Source organism: Lutra lutra, chromosome 4 (assembly GCF_902655055.1).
Source record: "Lutra lutra chromosome 4, mLutLut1.2, whole genome shotgun sequence".
Lineage (NCBI taxonomy): Eukaryota > Metazoa > Chordata > Mammalia > Carnivora > Mustelidae > Lutra > Lutra lutra.
In genome coordinates, this window is record NC_062281.1 from 151,056,122 (window position 1) to 151,075,820 (window position 19,699).

The 19,699-nt window shown below is 46.1% G+C and overlaps 1 protein-coding gene across 6 annotated transcripts in view; it reads left to right on the top strand.

Moving 5' to 3' along the window:
* Positions 1 to 3,636: 3,636 nt before the first annotated feature.
* The window catches only part of DAB1 (DAB adaptor protein 1), a 407,123-nt gene continuing 391,060 nt past the window's right edge, over positions 3,637 to 19,699 (top strand). For all 6 annotated transcript variants that reach the window (XM_047727154.1, XM_047727155.1, XM_047727156.1 and 3 more), the window contains exon 1: positions 3,637 to 3,754. The gene's annotated coding sequence lies outside the window, so the exon portion shown is untranslated. The remainder of the gene's footprint in view (positions 3,755 to 19,699) is intronic.

A 19,699-nucleotide genomic window follows, 5' to 3' on the forward strand; every position in this document is an offset into this window, starting at 1 on the left:
CTATGTAATAATTTGTGTTTGAAACCCCCAGAGCTATGGCCCGAATTTATTTATTTATTGGAAACAATTATAGGAATAAACTTAGTTTTAAATAATATAGACTACACAAAATGAGCTACTTTCCATTCCTTTCATAGGAGGAGTAATTTCTGCTAATTGAATTTATGATTTCTGACATTTGGTTTTACTTTTAATCCTGGGTCAGTTTCAAACAGTAACTCATACAGGCTGCTCCTCTGTGTAGCTCGAGAATCAGGTGCATCAGGATGAATTATGTCAAGTTCAGTAAAACTCCTCTGTGCCCATCCACCTGCCCATGCCCTTGCTTTTTTATTCAGTTGACTCACAGCTCCTGAAAGGCAGAGTCCGTTTCTGATTTATCATCATTCTCATTGCGTAGCACAGAGCCCGATATATAAAAGGAAGGCCATAGATGCTTGTTGATTTAAAATGAACTATTTTGGCATTATTCTAGGAGGAGAACCAATGTTTACTACGTGATTCCTTTGGTGCTAGCTGTGTCTACTGCATTATCTCTCTTAAGACCTGCTGTGAGGGATGCCTGGGTGGCTCAGGTGGTTAAGCCGCTGCCTTCGGCTCAGGTCATGATCCCAGTGTCCTGGAATCGAGTCCCACATCGGATTCCTTGCTCGGCGGGGAGCCTGCTTCTCCCTCTGCCTCTGCTGCCACTCTGCCTGCCTGTGCTCGCTCTCTCGCTCTCTCACTCTCTCACTCTCTGGCAAATAAATAAATTAAAAAAAAAAAAAAAAGACCTGCTGTGATCTCATGAAGCAGGTGTCTCATGAAGCAGGTAACACCAGAGTAGAGTAGAGAATGTTGGAGTGCAGAAAGGTGAAGAGCTTGTTGAAGGTGATTCAGGCCCATCAGATTTCAAAGTGGGCAGTCTATCCAGTATGTTAAAAGCGGTATTTCTCTCACTGGGCTGCCATGAAGATTAAATGAGTTTATGTATGGAAAGCACCCAGCACAGTGCCTGGAACATAATACACAATGCATACATCTTTGTTGTTCTTATTACTTTGCGGTTTCTCAGAGTAGATGGTAAAGAAATGTTTATTGATTTTTTTCTTTATGCTACACTTAGTAGAAAGGACATTGTTATGTAAAGAGAAGAAAAGAAAAACAACACCCTTTTAGGTATGTTCTTTCTTGATATGTTTACTACAATAACTCAAAATAGTGCTTTCAGACTTGGTTTGGGGTTTAACTCAGAAGAGTCTTAGTGTCTTCACCAAGTCGTTGGTGAGCAGCTCGTGTGCACTTACTGTCCACATGTTACACTTTCTTCCAGCCTGGACTTGGGAACAGCTGTGGCTTATTGCTCCTGTTGGATGTAATGGGAATTTGCCCAGTTTCTGTAGTTGACCTTATTCAACATTGAATAGAGAGAGAGTTTTACATGAACCTCTTCCTTTCTATTACTTGGCCAACTCAGCATCCTGCATTCCCTTCAAAGTCTGTAATCATAACCCCCCTGGAAAACAGAAGGAGGTGGAGGGGGGAGGCAGTGAATGTTATACGCAGGGTCTTAAAATGCAGGTGAGTGGTTTTGATGTCCTGTGACTGTCCTTAAAGCATTGAGGAACTTCAGTGATTTTTGGTAGTCAATGAAAAGTCAGACCTGTGTTCGATTACCTTAGGTTTGACCTTTGTCCCAGATACCTATAGTGCCTAACAGTTTTATACATGCTCTCTTCCTATTTTAACAATGTCTTCTCTGGTGTGTCCTGTTTTCTCTCTATGGAGTTCAGACCCTTGGGGTCTGTCTTTATAGATGAGGATATCGAAGTGTTTTATTAAATCTTAATAGAGTTGCCTAGTGAGCCTGAATTTCCTACTAAATGAATCATAAGCATTTGGTGACAACTCTTCCCACTTTCTAGAACTTTAGAAAAGTTGGAGAGACTTGAGCCTTTCCCGAGTCCTCGCCTTTAGATGTGCTGGTCACATCCAGAAGTGGCTAGAAACAGTAGTACCAAGAGTGACACCTCCCTCCCACCTTGCTGGGAGTTTCCTCTGATCAACTGTTCTCCCAAGATTGCATCCTGCCAATGACCTCACCAATTTTTTTGTCTCCATGTAAATTGCTATCTTTTCAGGAGGAGCATGACAGCCTCCCTTTGCTCGGGCTTCCATTTGTACAGAAGCTGTTATTACGTTATAAGTTTAATGGGTCGTGAATTTTGTGCAGAAAGGGAGGGTCTCTCGATGACTTTGTATGTACCAGTATGGACGTATTGGCTCCACAAGGAGTGCATTAGGCTAAATATTTTTAGCCCATTGACTCTGGGGGTAATAACCCTAAATGCTTCATTAAATTTTCATGGGTGAGTGACAGAATTTATGAGGGAGAAAAAAAAACCCAAAAACCAAATCTGCCACATTAGCTTTATTATTACACAGCTGGAGGACAGGAGTGTGGCCCCTCAAAAGAATAAAAAATCAACTTTTTGAGGAACTGTTGCCTGTCTTTTCTTCCCTTTCTCGGCCCTGTTCCCAATGGGCAGCCCTTAATCAGATTTTTTCTCTCTCCCACACCTGGCATTCCGGCGTCTGGAGACAGGTTATACCACACCAGACATTTACTGGAGTTGAACCCGATCTCGGCGTACAAGACTTTCAGACCAACACAGTCTTTTCTGCAACTTGGTAGCTCTTTGTAAACTAGGACCAGAAGGAGGGGAGCAATTGTTTACTGGCTGGGGCCTTCTCCCGTGCAGGCCGCGTGTTCGACCTGAATCTGCAGATTGTCTTCTCCCGAGCATTCTAAGAACGCGAGTGGGGCGAGCAGACCAGCCCGCATAGGGTCAGGGGCTTGAGTCCCTTCCTAGGACTGAGGGCAGCGTGAGCGATGCAAGCCTTCTCCAGGGGAGCCTCAGTGGAGACGCGGGGCTGCCTAACCAGGGTTGGCCGCTGGGAGCTAGCGCCCCCTCCCGCGAAGGGGCGAGGGGGCAGCCGGCCCTCGCCGAACCCGCCTCTGGCTTTCACCCGCGGGCACTCTACCCTTGGGAGTGCGCGAGAAGTTTGGAGGCTTGGATAAAAGAGTAGACCCTAGGGGAAAATGAGGCAGGTCGGGAGGGCGCTGCTGCTGGTGGGGACGGTGGCGAAAAACACTGGCTACTTTGTGAAAGCCGAGGCTGGGAGTTTCACCCTTTCCCTCCCTCACCCGCTCCGCACGATGCGCCTGGGGAGGGGACCCCACGCCCTCGGCTCCGCTCGCCTCCGTGCGCACCAGGATGCGGAGTGAGCGCGGGGGCTCCAGAGGCGCGACCGCGAACCGCGGCGCCCCCGCTCGCTCGTTCGCTCCCTCTGCCTCCTCCACCCCACCGCCGGCGCGACTCGGCTAAGCTCTCCGAGCGCTCTCAGGCGGCGCGGAAAGCGTCCGGGCGGGAGCCGGAGCCCGAGCGGCGAGGCCCCGGGCGAGGGCGCGCCGCGGGCGGGCGGCGGGGCGGCAGCGAGGGGAGCCGTCAGGTGAGCTACCACGCCGGACGCCAGGCGGCCGCGGGGGCGGACGGGGCGGGGGCCGCGGGAGGAGGCGGGGCTGCGCGCGCGGCGGTCTCCTCCCCCGGCGCTGACGCGGGCCCGTGGCTCCCGGGGAGGATGGACCCTGCGCGGCGCTCGCCGGGGCTTCCCCGGGCTGGAGAGCGCGCCTGAGTGCCGTCGTCCGCCGGGCATGGGGAGCCGCTTCCTGCGCGGCTGCGACAGCGGAGGAGGATGCTGTCCGCGAGCGGAGGTGAGGCGCGGCAGGGGCGAGCGCAGCTCCGAGTTCAGCGCCAGAAGGTGCCGGGGGCAGGGGGGAGCTGGGCGCCGGACGCTGCCGCTGGGGCCCCGGGCGCGGAGGAGGGCTCCTAGGGCGTCCGTCGTGGGAGTTTGGCTGGGGTGTTGCGGGGATGGCGACTGCAGTTTTCCGCTCGCTCCCTCCTCTTGCTGGGGGAAAAGGAGCGACCTCTCCTCCTTCCTCCTGGCTCTCCCTCACCACCCCCAGTCTCCTCACTTCTGATCGGCGCGTCCTCTTTCCAGACGTCCTCACCCCAAACACTCGTCTCTCTCCGAGACCCCCTGTTCCCTCCTCCCTGCCGCGAACCCGGTTCTATCCACCTCTGAGCCCTCCATTCCACTCCAAAATCTCCCCATTGCTCCGGAGCCCATCTCCCGGCCTCTCTAGCGGCTTCCCGCGGCCGGACCCTCTTCCCCACTCATTTGTAGAGCTACGGCTCTGCCCGCAACTGTCGAACAAGCGGGTTTCTCCTGTAACCCCTGCCTTTTCGCAGACACCCTCAGAGCTGGACCCCTCGTCTCCCCGGACCCAAGCCGTTCCCGAGTCCTCCGTCGATTCCGTTCTGTGCTGTTCCCCGCTCTGTCCCATTCCCCAGGCTCCCCGCAGCCCCGATGGCTCTCCTCCCTGGCCCGCCCCCTTGGTTTCGGCTCCAGACTGGATGCTGTGCCTGGGAACCGGAGCTCAGGGCTTTTGTTTTTGTTTTTGCTTGCTTTCTTTTTCTTTTTTCTTTTTTTCTCCTACTGGGGAAACTTTCAAATCCCCGTGGTTCGGCTCCTAAAAAAGCCCTAACCGGAGGGCTCGACGCTGAGAGAATCTGGACGCAGGGAGACAGAGATGGGGGAGATCGTGTCGCTGGTCCGAAGGGAGCCATGGGATGAGTGTACAAAGTAAATTTCAAAACGGAGGTGGTTGCTGCTGCCGGGACTCTCCTTCCCCGGCTGATAACGTCCCGCGGAGTATTATTGTGACCCCTGGTGGGAGGGCGCGTCTTTTCTCTGCACTTTTTAAGGCGCCTGTTCCCCGCCCCCCTCCCCCCGCCTTGGTGGTGCTGGTGACCGGACGGGGGTGGGGGAAGAGCGAGTCGGCACAAGGGAAATCTGCTTGGAGAGGCTGATGCCACTTGGCTCCTGCGTTGCTTGCTCCGGGACCCGCCAGATTGTGTATGTTTCACTCTAAACTACCCGCCACCCCCAACTGCATCACACAAGTCCTCATTGTTGGGGGTCTGCCTGGGCACTTCCGCCTGGGCTGGGAGAGTCTGAAGGAATGGGATGGGGGTGGGGAGGCCGGGGGCGCTCGGCAAACGAGCGCTGGCTGTAGCCGGAGGCTCGGCCGCGGCGGGCGGAGCGGAGAGCGCCCCGGCGCGGGCATCCGTGCGCTCCCGCGACTGTCGGCGAGCGTGGTTGCGTGCCCGCGTGGGTCGGTGCCTGGCGGGTGCGTTTGGAGACCCGGGCACGCCTGGACTTAGATCCTTTAGGAAGAGCCGCGAGTGGAAAGCTTGCGGAAGCGAGTGCGTCTTTTGCTGTCCCGGCGCTGGGCGGTCGGGCGAGCGGGCGAGCGAGTCCTCCGAGGCGGATGCTACTAAGCCGCTCCAGCGAGTTACCGGGACCGGAGCGAGGATCCGCTATCGCGTCTCCCGCCCTCCTGCTCCCCTCCTGCTGGCCGGTTCCACGCACTTTCACAGTGTTGATGGTTTTTTGAATAAAGGCCTTGTGGGGGTTCCGCTGACACTTCATAACACTTAACATGTTTTCTAGTAATCATATAAATTAAAGGTGGCTTACGTTCAGAACCCCCTAATTATCCGGTTCACGTTTGTACATTTATGTGCCAATTATAGGTCTTCAGGAAATCCATAAAATTATAAACCATTCCCACCCCCTGAATTAGCGCGCATTGTTTTTATTATCTCAACGATGAGTGATTCTGGATGGAATCCTGAATTGAACAGGCAAGAAGATAGATGTGCGGAACAGCAACCCCCTCCCCCACCTCTCTCACTTCCTATCCTGGCGGGGCTTGGTGACAATTCTGGAATCTGAAAGGGATCAAAGATTTTCTTGATTTCCTATTGAGAAGGGCATCCTAATCAGAGCTGTGTAAAAGTCAACTTCTAAGCAATCAGAAATTGTCTGCTGATGTCCTTGATTGAAACCCCAGCATTCAAATGGAGTATTGAAGAACTCGCAGCCATAGCTTTTGAAGTGCTATTGTTCTTTTCTATACACAGAGGCCCTCATAAAGGTTTAGGAAGTTCAAAATGCAGTGATTTGAAAGACTGACATTGTAACTATTTGGCGACGCTGAGGGGATGGGCAGGGATGAGAGCAGAGGCCTAGGTGGGAAGTGCAAACGTGTTGCTACAGTCTTCTTGGGAGCAGTGCCGCTATCAAGTGGGAATTCAGTTCTAAGCATCAAGTTGGCAATTAAATCTCTTCCTAAAGCAGATTTAGAGGATGATTTTTACTAGGGTTTTTTTTTTTTTTTCCTTGGTGGTTTGCTTAAGGTCTGAATAGGCATATCTGAAACATTTAATCATGTTCATTGTATTCAACAATAAAATCTGAATAAAAATTACTTATTGTTGATGAAGCTCATCTCACAAGCTGTTTCACAGTATGTTTCATTTGCAAGACACACCATTGTAGGAGGCTGCAGGGAAGAGATGCCATCACTTATTGTTCTTGTTCTCTTCCCCAGGCCCAAGAGGAATCTGCGGCTTCACTCCCCTCTGCCCTCCAAAGTCATTTCCCTTAAAGGGATGGGGGTTTGGCTTGGTACCTGATAGGACCCTTCCTAAAAATTGCATTTGGTGGATATAAGGATGCCTGGAGCCACCCTCCAGGCAGATGAAGAATCTAATTGAAGCAGCATTTCATTTTGATAATTCACTCAAGTCAAACATTTTTGGTTTTTGCAGGAATTTAATCCCTCTCTCAAACTAATAAAGCTAACAAAGCAAGAAAATCACAGTTTATATCTTTTAGATGGCACTTTAAAAAATTGCCCACATTGAAGGCTGTTGTCAGGAACTCTCAGCGTTATTTAGGGCTCTCTGTGAAGAAGAGTGTGCACTGGGTGAGTTAAGTAATTGAGGATAAATGTCCTGACCTCTCAGAACCTCTGTTTCATTATTTGCAAAACAAGGACGGTATTAATCTACATTGTATGTTCTTCGAGCAATTTGATAGGGAAAACTATCTCATTGGGCCCTTTGACAGATAACAGGATTTTAGGGGAATGGTAACTTTTGGTCATAGGATGGAGTCCTGCTAAGGAGAGAGGATATTTGGCATTGGAAGGTCAGGATGGAATCCAGACTTTGTGATGTTTGGTAAATCACCTCTTCTATTAATTAAAAAAAAAAGAATTGTTTACCTTTTTGGAGCACTTACTAAGAGTCAGGTACCCTTTTAAGCACTTTGCATGCATTAGTTTATTTAATCTTTAAATAACCATGAATAATCTTTGAATAACCATAGGTTGATATTTGTATTTTCTTTCCCCTTTGATTGATAAAGAAACTGGGGACCACAGAGATGGTAACTGGTCCAAGGTCAAAAAGCCAATAAGGTATAGAACTAGGGTTTATTTATTTATTTATGTAGAGAGAGTGCGCATGAGCAGGGAGGGGCAGAGGGCAAGGGAGGAGGAGACAATCTTAAGGCCCTATTATCAGCATGAAGCCCCATGTGGGCCTCATCTTTACAATCTGGAGATCATGACCTGAGCCAAAATCAAGGGTTGACAGGTAACCAACTGAGCCACCCAGGTGCCCCTAGAACTGGGATTTAAATCCAGGCTTTCTGGTTCCTGGGCCTGTTTGGCAGCACACTGCTGCCTCTGTGTGGAGGGGTGATCCCAGCTATCTCTCGTGGTGGCTGTAAAACTTAACGGGGAATAATGGAATAGACTTCCGGCAGGAGCAAGTTATAGGTTTTTCCCAAGGTTCAGATGCTAAAACAAAATGAGTATTGTGTTATCAACAGGGCATTGGGCTGATGGTAGACATTTTGAACTCTTGGGACTTCATGATAGGTGTTGGTCAGTATGTTCACATCTGTCTGTGCTGGCACAGTATTCTTTCAGTTGGTATTCAGAAATTGCATTACTGCTGTTGTCTGTTACCAACTGTGATAAGCGGAGATTCTTAAAATTAAAAGGTGGCAAAACAGGTAGTTGGAAGTCTGGACTTGGGTGCTAGAGTGCCTGAGTTCAGACCCTAGTTCCTCCAGCCCTGCCAGCGGTATGGACTTGACCAACCTCTCTTGACTTCTCCATGCTTTAGTGTCCTTGATAATAAAACAACAGTACCCACCACCTATGACTGTGGAGACGATTATAGGAATTAACACCAAGTGCTTGGAACAGCAGTGATTATGTAATGTCACTTAGCTATGTGTTACCCTTCAAATGAAAGCCAGATCTTCCCTTTCATAATACAAAGGTCTCTCATTGATATCCCAAGGCCTACGTATCCTAACAGTATCTGTTTTTGTTTTTATTTTTTTCCTAAACAGGAGATAGGGAGAAAGAGATATAGTTCAGGATTTCAGAGAAAGGTTTTGTTGTTGTTGTTGGCTTTTGTTTTTGTTTTTGTTTTTTTAGTTTATTGGAAATATTTCCTTGAACATTTACCTTCTTTGTGAAAGGAATTGGGAAGTACACATAATGCTAAACTCTCTATGGAATTGCTCTTTTCAGAAACTGTTTTGAGGAAAATAAAATGACTGATTGATTGGATTTTAGTACTAGGATAGTCAATTCTTCCCATTTACAGTTTGGAAAACAAGTCAGATTGAAGGAAACATATAAACATAATGGCTGAGAGACACCATTGGAACCCAGAATTCTTGGGCTCCTTGTCCACTACTTTTTCCTCTGGGTCAGATTGCCTCCCATACCAGGATAGAGAAGTAGCCTGAAGTATAAACAAACCTTGAAGCAAGGGGAGTGTTGCCAGACTGGGAGCAGGAGCCAGTCAGATGTTCTATACTGAAAATGTGTCCAATAGGAAAAGAAAACCCCTCTTCTTGTAAGTATGCTTATATCCATGAAACCTGGCACTAAACTCAGTCTATGAAATGCATGTCAGGATATGAACCCATGTTAAACACACACACACACACACACACCAGTTGATGACTTGAACACCTCCCTTAGGTTGGAGAGCAAATGAACAAATGATTGGGTTTCTTTTTCTGTGAGATGCTCTTTGTGTTTTTCTTCCACTTAGTTCTCAGATATGGGAAGGTTTTGGTTCAGGAATCATAAAACTCCTCCGGCTTCTATTTCATGAAATATGCAGCATATACTATTGGAGAGAAATTGCCAGCTTGCTTTTATTATTATTATTATTATTATTATTTTTATTTGAACCCAACATATAATCAATCTACAATACCAGTGGGGGATTCTCATAAAGAGAAAGGAAAACAGAAATAAAACTTTTGCTGAATAGAACAACTCACAGCCAAAACGATACAAGTTTTGTGATGGCCAAGATGGGTTGTTTAGGGGATAAAAATGAGAGGAGGGCAGTCCCAGACAGATGAGACAGTTCAGGATGAACCCCAGTCCCTGTCGACCACCTATAGTGAGCCTTGCAAAATAGTCAACTTGGTATATTGGCTCCAAGATTTAATTTCTGACTCTCGTTTTTGGTCAGTGTCTCTGGTTCTTGACTGGACAACTGTGATCTGTCAGTTAGTCTTCCTTTCCCCCTCTTTTCCTCTTCTTGTTTTTGTCTCAGATTTTGTCTCTCTTTCGGTCTTTGGATTGGTTTGTATCTCTTCTTGTTAGTGTCACTTTTGATAGTAAAGACTGAAAAGTTACAAATATGTCTTTGAGACTATCTGGGAAATGGAGGAAGCTAACTCAGGGAATGCACATAGACATTACTTCCATGCCCATTTAACGCATACTTGCCTGAGCACCTAGTTTGTGTCTGGCTCTGGCTTTGTGCCTGGCATTATGAACAGTACCATGAGCGAGGGTGCAGTCTCTGCATCTAGGCACTCTGCCTCATGCATAAATTACTGCCACAGTGTGAGATATGGTACAGAAAATATCTGCATGGCACTAGAAGCTTCCAGAAGAGTAATTTATTACATCTAAAGAAAGGAAAAGGAGGGGAAAGCTTCAAAGAAGAGATTGCATTTCAGTTGGAAGCTGAAGGTTGACCAAGAATTTCTCAGGTCTTGAAGGCATCCAGATCGGGAGAACTGTGTGGGCAAAGATAGGTGGGCATGAAGGTTCATCATTGGTTTGGAGACAGGCAAAGTTGGGTGTGGCTGTAATGTACAATATGTGATTGAAATGGATTATTTTGTAGAGTATTTTCCAGATTGTGTTCCAAGGAACCCTAGGGTTCCCCAAGATAGTTATGAGTATTTTAAAAGAAAGAACATACAGAAGGAAAAAAATTCTGTGCCCCCAAAAGTTTGAAGAGCATAAGAGCATTGAAAAACTTAACTCACTCTTGCTAAGACATGGTATTTACTGACATATTAAAACTTCAGTAAGAAGTAAAAGCAAGCAAGCAAGCAAGCAGGGAAGCTCATTGAAATCATTAAGATCTTCTAAACTTACTTGCCAGAGGCCCCCTGATTTCAAGGAGCCCTTTTTAAAAAATGTCTTATGAGATAGAGTGGGAAATGTGTTTGTAGGTAATCACTTATGATTTTTACAAAAAGGAGTTGATTTTTTTTTAAAGACTTTATTTATTTATTTGACAGAGATCACAAGTAGGCACAAGTAGGCAGAGAGGCAGGTGGCGGGGGGGGGGGGTGGTGGTTGGAAGCAGGCTCCCCACCAAGCAGGGAGCCTGATGTGGGGCTCGATCCCAGGACCCTGAGATCATGACCTGAGCTGAAGGCAGAGGCTTTAAGCCACTGAGCCACCCAGGTGCCCCAAAAGGAGTTAATTTTTTTTTAAAAGATTTTATTTATTTATTCGACAGACAGAGATCACAGGTAGGCAGAGAGGCAGGCTCCCTGCTGAGCAGAGAGCCTGGTGCAGGGCTCGATCCCAGGACCCTGGGATCACGACCTGAGCCGAAGGCAAAGGCTTTAACCCACTGAGCCACCCAGGTGCCCCAAAAGGAGTTAATTTTATCATAAAAGTAATATGTGTGATTTGAAATGTAGTGTAGTGTATGTGAGACATACAAAAAAGTATAAAAATAGAGTAAAAGTATGATTAAAGAAAAAAAGCAGCACAAAAAAGCTGAGAACACTCAGCTTAAGAAATAGAGCCATGTAAATACAGTTGAAGCCTCCTTTCCCTGATCATATCTCCTTCCCTTCTGCCAGAGGTAACCACCGTCCTAAATTTGGTGTTTATGATTCCATATAATTCTTTTGAATATTCTTTTTAGAAGACAAAAGAATTCCTTTGAATTCTCATTCAGTTCCTAGCTTGTCACTACAGAGATAATAAAGAAATTGTTCTGTCCAGGAATTGTTGTTCTGTTCCTGGAATAAAGGACATTTATTTATAAGCTCTTCAGAAGAAGGAACTATGGCTTCTCCTTTTAACAGTATTCAGAATGTAGTAGATGCTCAATAAATTTCTGCTGAATTGAATTTAAATGTGTGTAGTCTCATGGGGTATATTAAGTTCACGTGGTAATGAAGATTTGGGAAAAGTATTTTTCATTAACAGTATTGCAATTCTTTGTGATCAGAGATCTTGAAAACTTTTTTTGTTTTGTTTTGTAATCTGGATCTGTAAGTGAATAGTAACAACTACTGACTATAAGTCCTTTTGATGTTTTCTTGACATCTTTTGGAATCATTAGTGATAACTACTTGCCCAAGTCTGCTCTGTTAAAATAGGTGATTCAGCAAAACAGCTATCTACTTCCATTACAGGAAAAATAACTCCCAAGTGCTTTCAATCAAAAAGGATATTTGTAAATTACAATGTAATTAATTACTCAGTACCCAGACACCAAATACTTTGAAGGTTTATACTTAGGGCCCCAAGAAATAACTTACTGTCAGTAGCAGGGTGTGACCTTAGGTACAGTCATGCCAACACAAGCATCTCTCTTGATATATGTAAGGGACATCTTGAAAAAGCTCCATCTGAAACTTATGTCATATTTGGGAGACATTTTCCTTTTATGTTATCCTAGCCTGTATTCCTGAATTATTCCTGTTTACATGTCAGCATGCAGTGGATGTTGGAATATTGCTGAGGGATACATGGTAGAAAGAATGAAAGGATGAATAAAGTGGGAGACCCGTAGTCTCAGTGGGGGGAGACTTTTTTTTAGTACGAAATCGTGGTTGTATGGGAGATGGTAGATTAGCTTTTCCCATGGGGCTGGATGTTGATCATGGCTGACAGTCCACCCCCATGATTTTCTTCCTCTGATTTCACCAGTACGGATTTCTCTGAGTAATTTTGAAAGCAGGAGTAAAATTCCAAGAGATAGAATGAGGAGCAGCTTTGGGTTCAAATGACCATCAACAATCCATCAACAATGCAGACAGTGCACGGAGGGTCAGGAAGAAATGCCATAAACTGCCATGCCCACATGATTGCCTACAGATGCCCATGGGCTGGGATGACGGCACATGGCTGTGCTTGTCTTGAATTGGAGGACATATTCTGAGCAGTATTACATGCATGCTCACAAAAGTTCTAAATATAGAACACAACCATTCAGACATTAAAATTAAACCAGAAGTGCCCGTAATCTAATTGTGGATGAAGTCAAAGATGGGCCAACCATATGCTGAATCTGAGCTCTGGTATGTATTGTTAGAACATAGTGAATGCAAAAAGGTTACTGTAATTTATTCCTTTGGGAAACTGAATAGATTTATAGGCTACATAGAAGCTGGAGTCTTGCCAACCTTCTGCTATCTAACTTAGTAATTTTAATGTGGTTGAATTTATCAATCTTTTCTTTTATGGTTAGTACTTTTTATGTCTTGTTTAAGAAAGTCTTTTTTTAAAATCCTGATGTCCTAAAGATATTCTCCTTTATTATCTTCTAAAAGTTTTATTGTTTTGCCCTTCACATTAAGTTCTGTAATCCACGTGGAGGGAGAGAGAGAGTGTATGGTGTGAGGTAGCAATTTATTTTATTCCTAATTTTCTTCCGTATAGAAAAGAGTCACCGAGGCACTTAGGGTCGGTTTCTAGGTGTATATTTTGTCTACTCGTTGTCCAGACCACATTTCTTTATTATTATAACTTTATAGTAAGTCTTGGTATTTGGTAGGACAGATCCCTGTAATGTCCTTCTTCAGAAATGTCTTTGTGCCTTTTTTTTTTTTTTTGGCTTTTTATCTTCATATTCATTTTATACTTTCGAAGTTACACAAAAATACTCTTGAGATTTGATTGGAGTTACATTGAATTTATAGTCTAATTCGGGGAGATGATATCATTATGATACTGAGTCCTTCCAGCCATAAACATGCTACTTCTCTCCATTTTTTTTGTTCCTAATGTCTTTCAATACAGATTGTAATTTTCTTTGTAAAGTTATGCACTCTTACTAGATTTATTTCTGGGTGCTTTATGTTTCCGTAGTTGCTATTATAAATGCTATCTCTAAAAACTATATTTTCTAATTATGCATTAGTTTTCATCATATCCCACCTGTATTTCTTGCTCTGGATGGTGGGGGATTAGGAAGGGAGGAGAAAAAATGGTGCTCACTGACTCTTTACAAAGTGTCAGGTGCCTAGCTCAGTTGGTTAAGCGTAGGACTCTTGATATCAGTTCAGGTCATGATCTCAGGGTTGTGAGATCGAGTCCTGCATCAGGCTCAGTGCTGGGTATGGAACCCGCTTAAGAGTCCCCCCCGCCAAAAAAAAATTACTAGGTGCCTTAGCATGCTCTCATTTGATGTCCAGAACAGTCTCCACCGTCCTTCACAGATGGACAGAGCAGGGGATGCCCTTTGTCCCAGTGGCCCAGTGGGAATGCAGAAGTGAGGAATGGAGCTCCAAGGACTTAATCAAACCCCGTAACAGCCAGTCACCTTGTTCCAGTGGCAGGGTCTTTGAAAGATGTCTAGTTGTGGAGTGTGCGGTGAAGCAAAGAACTTCACTGGTTAGACATTCTGTTTCGTCTGAGTAACATGACCTGAGTAACAGTCTGGCTTCTGATACACTGGTCTGGCATTTCAGGCCAGCCATAGTCATCCGGCCACCTGAGGGCCAAATTTTGGCCAGTGGGTATGGTGTGGTTTGACTTTCCAGGCACATCTCAGGTCAGTGAATGTTGCTGCTACCTCCAGCAGCCACTGGTCTAGGAAAATGAAAAGGCATTTCAGGTTATCAAGCTGAGCGGGAATAGAGATCCAGGTCTCCTAATACCCACGTCGGTATTCTTCCCACCTCCCCACCTTGACTTACCATCCTCAGGTATATTGTGTTGATCATGTGAAAGACTGAAGCATTTTTTTATTTGAGCAATCACCATTATGCTTAGACATTATAACATATCTGCAAAAATGGGGACAGGAGGACAGACGTCTACCTATGGCCCAAGGGATGATGATTATTTGCTGATTGCTATCCTTCTCTCTCTGTTGCTGTCTCTCTGTCTTTCTCCGGAATTCTTTTTTTTTTCTTTTTAAGATTTTATTCATTTATTTGACAGAGAAAGAGATCACAAGTAGGCAGAGAGGCAGGCAGGGGGGCGCGGAAGCAGGCTTCCTGCTGAGCAGAGAGCCCGATGTGGGGTTCAATCCCAGGACCCCGAGACCGTGATCTGAGCTGAAGGCAGAGGCTTAACCCACTGAGCCACCTAGGCGCCCCTCCAGAATTCTTTATGTAATTAACTCTTTCACAAACCCACTCCCAGTCATATTTTTCCCATTCAAATATTATTTATATTTTAGGACCTAGAGGAGATACTCATTTCTCTCCGGAAGTTACGCCTAGGATATTGGTGTGGATACAATTTCAAATATTTCCTCTCTCCTTGCTTATTGGGGTACCTTTCTCCTTTTTCTCACATTCTGTCATTGTGTTTCATTGTATTTTCTGGGGTGAAGATAATACATGTCATACTAACTTAGGATGATGTAAAAAAGGGTGTCATTTTAAGGCAAAATTACGGGACGGAGAAGCTGATCACTTGGTTACCCTGATATCACTCCATATTTTCTCTTTGCTCTCCATGGGTTCATAGGAGTGGGTCAGATATCATTCTGTATACATTTGACTGCTCCAAATGTTTCAGTGGAGAGAGAAGTCTTGATTCCAGTAGCCATAAGTTAATGTGGCTGGGAGGAAGGGGGTTGGGAGAATGGACTGACATTGTCCTTTTTTAAAAACAAAAAACAAAAAAACATGAGTCATTCAGCATAGGCTCAGCCAAGTTTGATGCCTCCCTGTGCCTGCCTTTCCCAGGCATGTGTATTGTTCTCAGGCTTCTGGAGCCTCAGACTCTATTAAACACCATACTTCATTATGTCCTATGTCATTCGGCGCCATGTCTGTTTCTCTCGATTCCTCTGAAGATTGAGAGTTTCTGAAGGGCCGTGTTGACTTGTCTTCCATGCCTCAGAGGCTTAGCTTTTCAGGGAAGTTCACCCTGGATTCTTGCTCCTTCTGGTTTATGATGCCTACCACAGTAACTTTGCAGTAGAGAGAAGATTGTCCTGTCCCTTTAGTGAACTATTTTGAACCTTGGAAACAAAATAAGGGCTTTCTGTTGTAATTTTAAATGTTTCCTTTTGGGACCAGTCCTTGGCTCCTTTTATGCCCAAACTGTGCATTTCCTGCCCTGTCCTCTCTCTTTCCCTCCTTTACCTTGCTTCCTTTTTTTTTTCTTGTTTTTTTTTTTTTGTTTTGTTTTGTTTTGTTTTGTCCTTCCCCCTTCATCAAATCAAAGAAATTGCATGAAATCAACAACCACAAAAGGGCTCCCAACTTAAAGGTTTGTAGTGTGATTTTGCACAGTTGCTGGAGTGTGCTTTATTCCCTCTCTCACGTGTTATTTCTGTGGAGGAGGGAGCATTTGGGGGAATAGTCAAGAGGTAGACCTTATCAGTTCCTTGCCCAGTCCCCTGGTAATGTAGGTATTTTACCTGATTGTTCCCTTCATGGGTTGTCTGTAGGTAGTTTAAAATTACAACTTAAAGATGGAAACTCTGCCAGCCATTGTGTTTTTGGGGCGGGGGGCGGAGAGCGTCTCTGGGTGCTGTCCCTGAGCACACCTCAAAACCCAGCCACACCACTGGGACATCCAAGTGGAACGTAACAATGTTAACAGTAGACACTGTGTCAGTGACCGCTGTGTCAGGAGCGCACACATACCAGGTAGCTTAATAGAAGGAATTTAATACAGGAAACCACAAGGAAAATTTTCATAGAATCACACACGTGTCTGAAGAGTTGAGAGTGGGATGGAACAGCAGTGGGAAGCTCCTTCTGGGGTTACAGGCATAAAGGGAAGGGGTACTGTTCCCAGAGCCCGGGAATTGGGGCTGCACGGTGGGAGCAGGTCCCACGCAGGGCTGGGTGGGATCCATTGAGGAGACTGGGCCACTGCCCAGGATGCCACCTTGAAGCAGAAAGAGAGGGAGAGAGGGAGATAGATACCCTAGGTCCTTCCCCACCCCGGCTTCCTTCCTGTCTCCTGCCCAGCATTCCCATTGAGTGACCCTAACTGGAAGTCAGTTGGCCAGGGAGCCTGGGAATGGGACTTGGGCTCAGCTTCCTGCCACACCCAGCAGCGCAGGGGAAGGGGCCTGGAGTGGATCAGAGAGAAAAAGCCAAAGGACTAGTTCCGATGCCAGGAAGACTAGTCTCTTACAGAAGTGTTTGCTAATATTGCAAAGCTTGGGAACGTGAAGTAAAGCCCTGCTCCTCCTCTTAGCTGCCCTCCCACGCTGTCCCATCCAACCTCCCTTGCCGAACTGAGAGAGGGACCCCATCTTGCCGGGGGTGGGGGGCTACCTCCATGCCAAGTGCCCTGGTGAGTAGAACAGGGATAGTCCCTTTTCTGCAGTTCCCAAATCTAGAAGACTCTGAAAAGTCCCAGTATTTTTTATAATTCATTGAATGGCAAGACCTGATCTGATCTGAATGGACACGAGACTACTTATCATGTCTGTTGATCCCCCTGAGTGTGAACAGTCATACCTATGGCTTGAGAGGTATTGATGAAATTGATTACAGAGGGAGGAGCCTAGCTAGGGGTAGTCCAGATACCTAAAAGCTAAGTGTGTGACATGCGACATGCTGCCTTTCTGAACTGCAGAATAAAATCTGCATTCCGAACACATCAGACCCAGGAAATTTGGATTGTGAACCTGTATTTCAACATGACAGAGGGAGAAGGAGTGGAAACGCGGCCTGATCATAGGCAGCTCTAGGCCAGTGCTCCTGGTAAGCAGTATAGCCGTTCCAGGATCACCGAATGCCAGAGCGCGGTTCCTCGGTAGCCTAGCCTAACAGCCCACTCAGTCTATAGATGGGGAGACTTCATTGAGGTTGGAGAGCTGGCCCATGTGTCGCGGGGTCACCAAGGGCTTCTCAGTGGAGCTGCTACTACTTGGGTTCCCTTTGCAGTCCATGCTGCTTTAGGTCTGAAGCTTGGGTGACTTCCAACGTTGAAGTGTCAGAATAAAGGAAGCCAGCTGGTGAGTGAACATACAGGTAAATCTGCCCTCCAGCTGTGGTCGTCTTATCCTTTTGTAACATTTCACATAGACACGCACATTTGCACACCCACACGCACGTACTCACACTCACGCACAAACTATTCAGCTTCTGATCAGACAGCAGGATGGGTGTCGCCATCCCCATTTTCCAGACCTTCAGACCAGGGTTTGAGTAATAACTAGGTCCATGGCCGTGGGCAAGTCCCTGAACGCTTGAAGCCTCACTGGAAAATGAATTCTTAGTCATGCTTTTGTTCTAATTGTTCAGCCACAATCAGACCCACAGGGAGAGCGGCAACACAATTAGAACTGTGCCTGGTGCCCATCGACCATCCTTTCTTCCTCTCCCCTCCACCCCCAGACAAGTAAAGTAGATTACATGAAGCCGCACAGCTATTCCCTTTGAAAGGGTGGGCTTCAGTATCATGAAGAGAATTTAGTAGTTGACTGATGACAGACCTCTTCTCTCTGTGCCTCTGCTTGCTTGCTTGCTTGCTTGCTTTCCTGGCTTTAAGAAGAGGGGCTTGAGGAAATGCCATCATGTGCTAATTTTCTCTTTCTCTCCTCGGAAACTGGGTCACAGTTGGCTGTGACCTTTGTGGCCCCTATTGCCTTCACAGATCCGGATATGCACAGGTTGTTATTTTGTTTACTCCAAATCTGACTGTAGAGGAAACCACCAGATCACAAATACAATTTGCTGCAGAGAGCAACTTTATTTCTTGTCAGCACACATGGGACTTCGCTTATAATTCACAGTACATGGGCATAATAAAATATTTTCTTTTTCTGAGTATTTTGCAAGATTAATAAGGCTGCATTCTTAGGGAAAGTTTATTAATCCATAACTTATAGAAAACTTCAGAGGAAGAAGATATGAGATATGTCCTGTAGGTAAAGACGTCAGCATTGAATTATGCGTCTGTTATTCAACTAGCTCTCTGCCAGGTGTAGTGCAGGTTGCTGATAGGATAGCAACTCTCCCTTGGATGTGATCTAAACCAGCCGTTGTCTTCATTTTGTTTTCAAATTGGGAGGGTGTGAAAAAGGAGGCGGCAGTCTATTGAGTAATCACGGTCCTTGGAATGCTGGTCCCTTTCGCCCCTTTGGCGGCACTGCAGCGACATCAGACGCAGAGGCGTGCATTGGACCCTGGCTGCCTTGCCTCAAGCTGTGTGCCCTGGGTGTCTGCTCTCTTAGCAAATGGAGATGGTGTGCTGGTGGCAAGGGTGATAGCAATGATGAGGGTGATGGTGAGGAGGAGAGTTACCTCTGTGTCCATTACAAGGGGTAATGGTTTACGGGGAAGTACTCTGGGCTCTGTCCTGTCACTCATTTACCCCGTGTTCACTGCGCCCTTGCAGGGTATTGGCACAATGGTGGGCTCCATGGAAATGGCCATACAAGATATAGGCTTTCTTCTCAAGATCGAGGATTGGTGTGTGAAGCCCAGATACACAGATGACAACCCAGTGGCTAAATACAACAACAAAAAAAGTAGAATTAGCTGAGGGATGAGTTTTGCTAGCACCCAGCTAAGTAATTTGAAGGTGAACTGGGATGGATCGTTCTTATTGTAAATATGTTTCAGGGATTGTGTGGGGTGAAGATGACAGCAGCTGTTGTCTACCAGGGAAGACACAAATCCACAAATGCATGGAGGAGGCACGTTCTAGGTCAGGGGACCATGATAAAGGTAGAGATGGGCACCTCCATGTATGGTGAGCCCTGAATGAGCTGGTATGAGCTGGCCAGAGCCGGGGAAGGTGAGGCCGTGAAGGTAGTACCTGGTCGCCATGTTAGCCTTGAGATTGTGGCTGGTGGTGAAACAGACTTTTCTTTGTGTGCCCTTCTGGGCAGGTCTCACCCTTCTCCTTTTCCCCGGGGTGAACGGGCAGTCTAAGGAGAAATGGGGTTATATTTATTTAGGTGAAATGAGGATGGGTATGTGGCAGGTACGGTGTGTTTTAATGGTCTCTCAGTGGCCTCCTGTGACCATACCTGCAAGCCCAGGTGCCTACAAAGACCGCGTAGTTGACCTTGCTGAATGAAACAATCCAGGGGAGGCATTGGGGGGCCCTGGGTTAGCTACTATTCAGCTCCAGCCAAGGGTTGCCATAAGAGAGTTCTAGACCAAAGTAGCCATATCTTCAGCTTTATTGAGAAAAGTTAGAAATTTTTTTTAAAGACTTATTTATTTATTTGCCAGATTGAGAGAGAGGGAGAGCGCGAACACAGGAGCAGGGAGAGTGGCAGGC